We start from the raw sequence: 7,834 nt of genomic DNA, 5'->3' as shown, positions 1-7,834 counted from the left end.
GTTTTGAGTCATGCTAATATTTGTAATTTCAGTTCATCCTAGGAATGAAGTTATTAACAGTATGGATGGCTTTTGGCTTTTAAACATCATTGTCGAACTCAGGTAGATTTTAACGGTAGGAATTTCCCTAACAATATTTTCCTTTAGTACGGCCCACTTAAGCTTTGGATACGGTTCATTTTTGGCATCATGTCCTGAAAGAAACTCATAAAACGGATGAAAGGTGAGGATTTCTCAAAAACATCACAGTGGGCCCCACTGCGTAAAAAAAAATGCATGTATGTGAAGGGAAGCGAACTGTGTACGGAGTAAACTCGGCGAGGTCTATCATGATTTATGTATTTTATCTGGTCTGTTCATACATTTTATAAGATAATTTGAGGGCCTTAGCTCAAAACCTAAGTATATAAAATGTTAAAATCGACCACACCAAAGAAAGCAGTGTGAATTGATTTATACCGTTGAAAAATTCTTGAGAGCCACGGAAGTTTTGGTTCAAGATTATATTTGTTTTTTACCTTAATCTATGTTTTTTGATCCTTTGAACAATTTGGATGAAAAATAAACATTACAGTGGTTCTTGGAAAGGTTTCAACAGTGGAAACCAGTATTTCCACTGTTTCCTTCAGTATAGTCCACTTGAGATATTTATAAGCTTCAATTTTAGGCTCAACGCATACAATTAAATGGAAAAATAGATTAAGTGTAGATAAATCACATAAATTTACAGTGGGCGCAACTGAATTTTCTCCGTATGATGATCCGATTTCGTGCCGAGTGGGTGCACGGCGGAAACCAGAAAGATCCGTTAACGGATCTAACGGAGTGGCATTTATACCAAGGGAACATACTATCGGTATCTAACCAACGGCGTTTTGCCGTTCAGTATCCAATCCGCTCCCCTTGCACCCTCTTCACGTGTAACATGGAGTCACGGATTAGGTAAGTCGGGCTAACAGCTTAGTGACCCCTGACTGTGGGGCCCACCCTCTCCACGTGTAACATGCAGTTGCGGGTTAGGTCAGTCGGGCTAACAGTTTAGTGAGTCCCTGACTGTGGGGCCCACCTTAATGTATGTGTTGTACATCCACTCCGTTCATCATTTTTTCGAGTTCATTTTAGGGCATGGTTCCAAAAATTAAAGCAGATTCAAATGTCAAGTAGGCCACACAACAGGAAAAGGTGGTTGTCGAAGAACACTCACTTATAATTTTTTTAAAAAAAATCATACCAACCAATAATTTAAAAAAAAATAAAAATCATATGGACCACTATAATGTTTATTTGCCATCCTACCTGTTGATAAGGCCATACAAACCTAAATGAAGGGAAAACGTAAGATATCAGCTTGACCTAAACTTTCATGGCCCAAAAGAAGTTTAATGGTGAGCAATGGTGAGTATTCAATCACTGCTCTTTTCTGTGGTGTGGTCCACATGAGAATTAGATCTGCTTCATTTTTTAACCAAAGCTCTAAAATGAGCTAGAAAAAGGTACATAGGGCATGGATATGCAACATATACCTCCAAATTGTTCCCCTTGGTGCAGCCCCACTTGAATTACATAAATTGTCCTAATTTTTGAGACCTAGGTCTAAATGTTTTCATGGCATCAAAGTTTCCAAATAGATGTCATGTAATCACAACGGTGAGCCCTATTAAAATCAACTATGGTCGTTTCTCTCTTAACTGTTTCTCTTGGTGTGGCCCATCTAAATAACAGGTCAAGTTGAATTTTTTTATTATTATTTATTGTTATTATTATTTTTATTTTTATTTTTATTTTTAAGCCTTGCGACAAATGTGCGATTATACAGTTGGAGTGGATTTCACGTGGTGGGCACACTGGGCAAAATTTTCTTCCAAACGAGCCCATTTTTTTGTGGGGCCCACTGTGATGTGTTTGTGAAATTCATTTTGACCAGAAGATGTGTAATCCCACTTTATTCCCACATCCAAAAAACCAATCTGACCTATGATTTAGCCAAGCCACACTAAAGGAAGCAGTTGGGAGAGAGTGGCGTGGGTACGGTGGATCCCCGTATCTAGGGTTGTAAATGGGTCAGTGGACCCAATGGTACAGGTTTGAGTCCAAGAACAGATTTAGTTGCTAAACGAGTTTGGATCTATTTCCTTTATTTTAGGCCCGACCCGATCTGCTCGAAGCCATTTAGTAAATGGGTGGGTATGATCTATGTTGCAAAGGATCCATCCAAACCCAGTTTCAAACTCGGTAAAAATGCTTACATACTTTGACAATTAACCTGAAAAAAAATGAGAAACCCACCCCATGTCCAGTTGAAAATACAAGACACCACATAATTCAAATTGATGGATTTAATTTGATTTTTATTATTAATTGGCAATGATTAGTTTTGATATAAAATCAATGTGACCCAGACCCATTAAACCTGACCAGATTCGTTAGACCTGTTTATAAGTGGGTCTAGTTTAGGTCTAAATATCCCTTAACCAGGCCTGTCACACTCGACCCATTTATAAATGGATTTGGGTGGATCTCCTTACCCATTTATAAATGAGTTTGATGGGGTTGACTCATACCAGACTTAGATCAGCCCATTTAGTAAAAGGGTCTCGATTTAAAATTTAGACCCAAGCTCATTTAGTAAATGGCGTAGGTTTGGTTTTAGCTAAACCCGCCTCAAGCCCAGTCATTTACAACCCTACTCGATCTATTGAGGTGGGTGGGACCCCTAGCTATGGGGCTCAGGGTGATGTATGTGTCTTGGACCCACACCATTCAACCATTTGACAACTCATTTTAGGGCATGATACCAAAAATGAAGCTGACCCAAATTTAAGTGGACCACACCACATGAAACTCATGATTAAATCCCCACCATTAAAAACTTCATGGATTCCACCGGAATGTTTATTTGCTATCCAGCCTGTTGATAAGATCAGAAAGACCTAAATGAAGATACCATACAAATATTATCTTGATCCAAAGCTTTTGTGGCCTACAAGAAGCTACAAAAGCTTTTAATGGTCAATTATCACTGTTTCCTATACTTTGATGGTCCCTTGGATATTTACATCTGCTTCAATTTTTGGATCATGCCTTGATATGAGCTTTCAATATTGATGGATGGGCGTGGCTATGGTCACATACATCATGGTGGGCCTCACAGTTAGGGGTCCCACCCACCTCGGTGGATAAGTCACACCTAGGAGAGAAACGCCCACTATTGAATCTCTCCATAGCCCACCGTGATGGTTATGTGAAATTGACTCGGTGCATTAGATGTCACAAAAATATTTAGGCTTGAGACCCAAAAGTCAGGACAATTCGTGATTCAAGTGGTGCATATCAAGGGAAACAGTTTGGAGGGTGGGCATCATGTTATATATTATATTAAATGGTATGGTCCACTTATATTGCCGGATGAGAGTGGTTTATGAGACCTAGGGCTAAAATTGGATCACTAAACTTTGGAATTAGTGGTATTTTCAGTTGTGTGTGGGCCATGCCCACAAAGGGTTCGGCGGCTTAGGAGGATCCAATGTGATGTTGAAATCAACACAAACCACCTGGTGCATCACCCCCTCTTGGGCCCAGGCCAAAATTGAGCTCTATGTGAATTTCATATACACATCATGGTAAGCCTAGTAAAAGATCATTGGCTGCATCCCTCTCCCTGCTGTTCCCAAAATTCAGATATATTATTTTATTTTTTTAAAGGAAATTTCATGTAATCACCCGCCCTTGATTTTTAACTGGGCATGTGCATATGATATCCACTCCAACCATTAAATGTGTAATCCCACATTAGACCCAGGGTTTAAAATATCAAGCTGACCTGTGATTCAAGTTAGCCATACTATAAAAAACTATTGCGGTGCCCATGCTTATTTTTTACAAGGCCCGTCATGATGATTATATGAAATCCATTCCAACCATCAGATGCCACACCAAAATTTTGGTCCAGGCAGGTTCATCCGTGATTCAGCTGACCCACGCCATGGAAAATAGTTTGGAGGGTGAATGTTGCCCTATATATTGTTTCCGTTTATGTGGTCCACCTAAATCATGGATGATACTCATTTTCTGGCTCTAGATCTAATATGGGCCGACTCACCTGGTGGTTGGGGTGGATTTCACATAAACATCATGGTAGGGCCCACCCAAGCTGGCACTCCTTTGCTTCCATAGGCCGACTTGAACTGCCCTCAATAAATCTAAGGGAAGGTACTCTTAAGGATAATATTTCATAGATTAATGAGGCAAAGGTAGCCACTTTCGTTGCAAGTGGAGCCCACCTAATTGTAAACCTACCCACTTCTTTGTATAAAACATCAGCATTGTGACCTATCATATGGCTAATCAAAATTTGCACTGGTATTTGATGTCGACACTCATGTTAGCATAATACTAACTTAAATGCCAAATGCATCACTTTAATGTTTCAAAAAAATAATAATTTAAAATGCCAATATCTTTATTGAAAATAAAATAGATGAAAAAATATGCATAGATATCTAAAAATATACTTCACTACTTTGACAAATATGTTGAAGGCAGTTTATAAATAGATGTTACCATTAAATTTCATCATATGTCTCCAACAATAATAGAGGTTTAAATAAATTGAATAATGATGTTTGTTGTATAAACTATTGGAATTTTACCCACAAGATCACCTGTGCACTGATCAATGGAAAACAGAAAACATGCATACCTGTATGTTCTGTCGTTGATGAACCTTGAAGCTTTATGACGATGGGGAACACGGTTTCGGATTTTTCTCCTTTATGTGACTATGGCTACTCTCTTATGGAAAGAGTTTTGTGCCTCAATGCCTATGGAGTTGGGACCGAGACTTACAAAAACTTGTAGTGGTAGTATACTTCCCATCAAAGGACACGCGCCTCAACACATTTCCACACTCCCTCACAAGAGGGAGATTCCATATGACTCCTCTCCTTTTAGGTTAAAGAGAGTTTTGCCACATCAAGGCCTAAAATAGAAGGGCATGACCATGTTTTTGTGGGCAGGGGCGGCTCAACATTTTTGTGTGCCTTAGGCAAGTCATAAAAATGAGGCTTTTTAGTTTTTTCTAAAAAAATTTAATAAATTCAAAATTAATTAGCAATAAAGTAGGTAATTGTTGTCCTAGGTTTTAGGAGAAAAATTTATTGGGAATGATGCTATTATTTTGAAAAGAGACGATATGGTTAGACTATTATTATTGATAGTGCTAGTTTCTAGGATTTGTTTTTTATTTTCAATTTCAAATTTGTAAACTAATTTTTAGATGTTCCTATTTTGTAGGTATTTCAAAAAATTTAGGTTTTTTTTCTTTTTCTTAATTTTAATTTTGCTATAATATAGGGCCTTCATAATTAAATTTTTTTTAATTTTGCTATAATGTAGAGCCTTCATAATTAGGGGACCTTAGGCAATTGCTTCACTTGCCTACCCCTTAGAGTCGCCCCTGTTTGTGGGCTCCTTTTGGATTCTCAAATAACTAATCCATACAGTTCATGTCCATTATACGTATTCACGCCACATGCGGCTCAACTAAAGGGCAAATGCTAACATTCTCCCTCTTGGATCACATGTGATCACTTGATTATGATGAAGTAGAAATATCTAGTGTGTATTTTTTTAACTCAAATCTTTATCAAATATTTGTAATAGATGCTAAGTAGTATTGTAAATAATTCAGTTCACTAAGACTACTAATATAGATGATGGTAGTCATCACTGCAATTAATAAAATGGGACCAACCATGATCACCGATATTAGCACTTCCAATGACATGGATCCTTGGAATTGTGGCATGGAGATCCCATTCCAAGTGCAGTCAAGCATATATATTTTCGACAATCTACCATCTTTGTAAAAAAAAAATAAAAAAATCCCTTATGCTCAAATTAAAGCCAAAACAACCTACTCATTCACTTTATGCATGCACAATAAATGAAATTAATGAATAGAGTACATGATGTCATATAACCATTATAGTCAATTAAACCAAAATAGTATTAAATTGTCAATCACCAAAAACCAAGAGCAAATCAATCAGGGACAAATGATGACCATATGCAGCACTCCTAGCTATAGTTCTAATTCAGTCAAAGCCAAAAGATGACCATCTACAGCACTCTTAGATATAGCTCTAACCTGATCATTTCCTATAATTGTTGTACCTATAACTCGATTATTTCCTATAATTGTTATACCTCACAAATAACATTAATTTGTTGATTGACAAGTTCTCAACCCTAAACTATCAAAAATGTTGTAATTATTAGGCATCTTGCTAGGAAAAATAAAAAAGTTACATCTAATACCGAACTAATGATTTGAGCAATACATCCAACGGTTTTTTTTTTTCTTGAAGTGTGGAAACCCCAGTACTGGAAGTAGTAGGATTGATTCTCATAATAATAATAATAATAAAGTGAAATATGTTGATTTTTTTTTTTGATTTTTTTGCGAAAGTGATTATCTTATCCTTTAATCTAATCTCAGTATATTCTCAAAATCGAGGTTTATGATACCCTCAGACACTCTATTAGAACATAAGATGGCACTACAAGAATAGGAACTACGGTGACGTTTGGTGATCCAAATTGTTGGTATTACACATTGCATAGCTGATGATGACTTCCTCAAAAAATATTTTGGACGGGAAGATGTTAGACTTTTGATCAATGTCTATGGAAATAATAGTTAGAGCTGAGGGAGTGTCTAGTTGTTGCAGAATTCATTCCTAGATTTGTATGTTTGAGGTGAGGGATTTGAGGTAAGGATTTGTCAAATCTATGGATTTAAATTTTTTATATTTGTTTTTAGTTTGAGATTCCTGAATCCATGAATTTTCTAAATCTACACCTCCAAGCGTAAATCCAAATCCTAAAAAGAAGTAAAGATTCAACAAATCTTAAAATGAGACATCTTAAAATTTATTTATTTTTTTTAAGCAATTGCTCTGCAATAAATGCTCAATAATGTGATAGATGATCTCCATATCTATGGAATTGCAGTTTAATTTCCAAACAATGGACTTTGGAATTTGCCAAATCCAATGCAAATCTAAGAAGTTGACAAGTACTTGGGTTTACTAAATTCACATTCATATTTCCTTGATCACAAGCATGGCTTTCAAATTTGTCTATACTTCTTGAAGAATGACTAGATTTTATTTGGCCGGGATTTTTAAGTCACGTAAAAAGAACAACGGTTAAAAGTTCCATACATAAGGACCTGTCTGGTTTTCCAATTTATGCATAGTAAATGAGGTATCATTATCAGCTTTTGGTGTTTGTTTAAACAAAATTCGAGAGTAAAATTCACTTGTAAAGGAAGTGGGTAAAGTAAATTGTAATCATTTACATTTCGAAGTTATAAAATTACCATTTTCAACGAGATTTTTGGGTGAAATAAACAATGTGACAAAATTATCATTATAATCAAATGTAAATGACATCAACACATAATTACAAGAGTGAATATTCATTACCCATTTACAATCATTTACTGTTGTAGTTGGAAAACCAAACAGACAGCAAAAGAGAAGAGTTAGATTAGGAAAGCATTAAAATATTCCAAATAGGAGTTTTTATTTCTTCCTGGCATATATACCTACCCATGGCAAAGCCCATCGTATAAATAGTTTTAATCATTGAAATATGAATCATACATCCTATAAATAAGTGAGACTTATTGCAACCTACCTCAAGGAAGAAAAGGGGAAGGTTTATGGGAGAAGTAGAGAAAAAACAAAAAACATGATGTTACACCTGAGCATATTGGTGAGCCCATAATGGTTAGGGATGTCAATGGGTCATGCCAAGGCTAACTCAA

This window comes from Magnolia sinica, chromosome 9, assembly GCF_029962835.1.
Source record: "Magnolia sinica isolate HGM2019 chromosome 9, MsV1, whole genome shotgun sequence".
Classification (NCBI taxonomy): domain Eukaryota; kingdom Viridiplantae; phylum Streptophyta; class Magnoliopsida; order Magnoliales; family Magnoliaceae; genus Magnolia; species Magnolia sinica.
Note: the sequence above shows the minus strand (reverse complement) of the source record.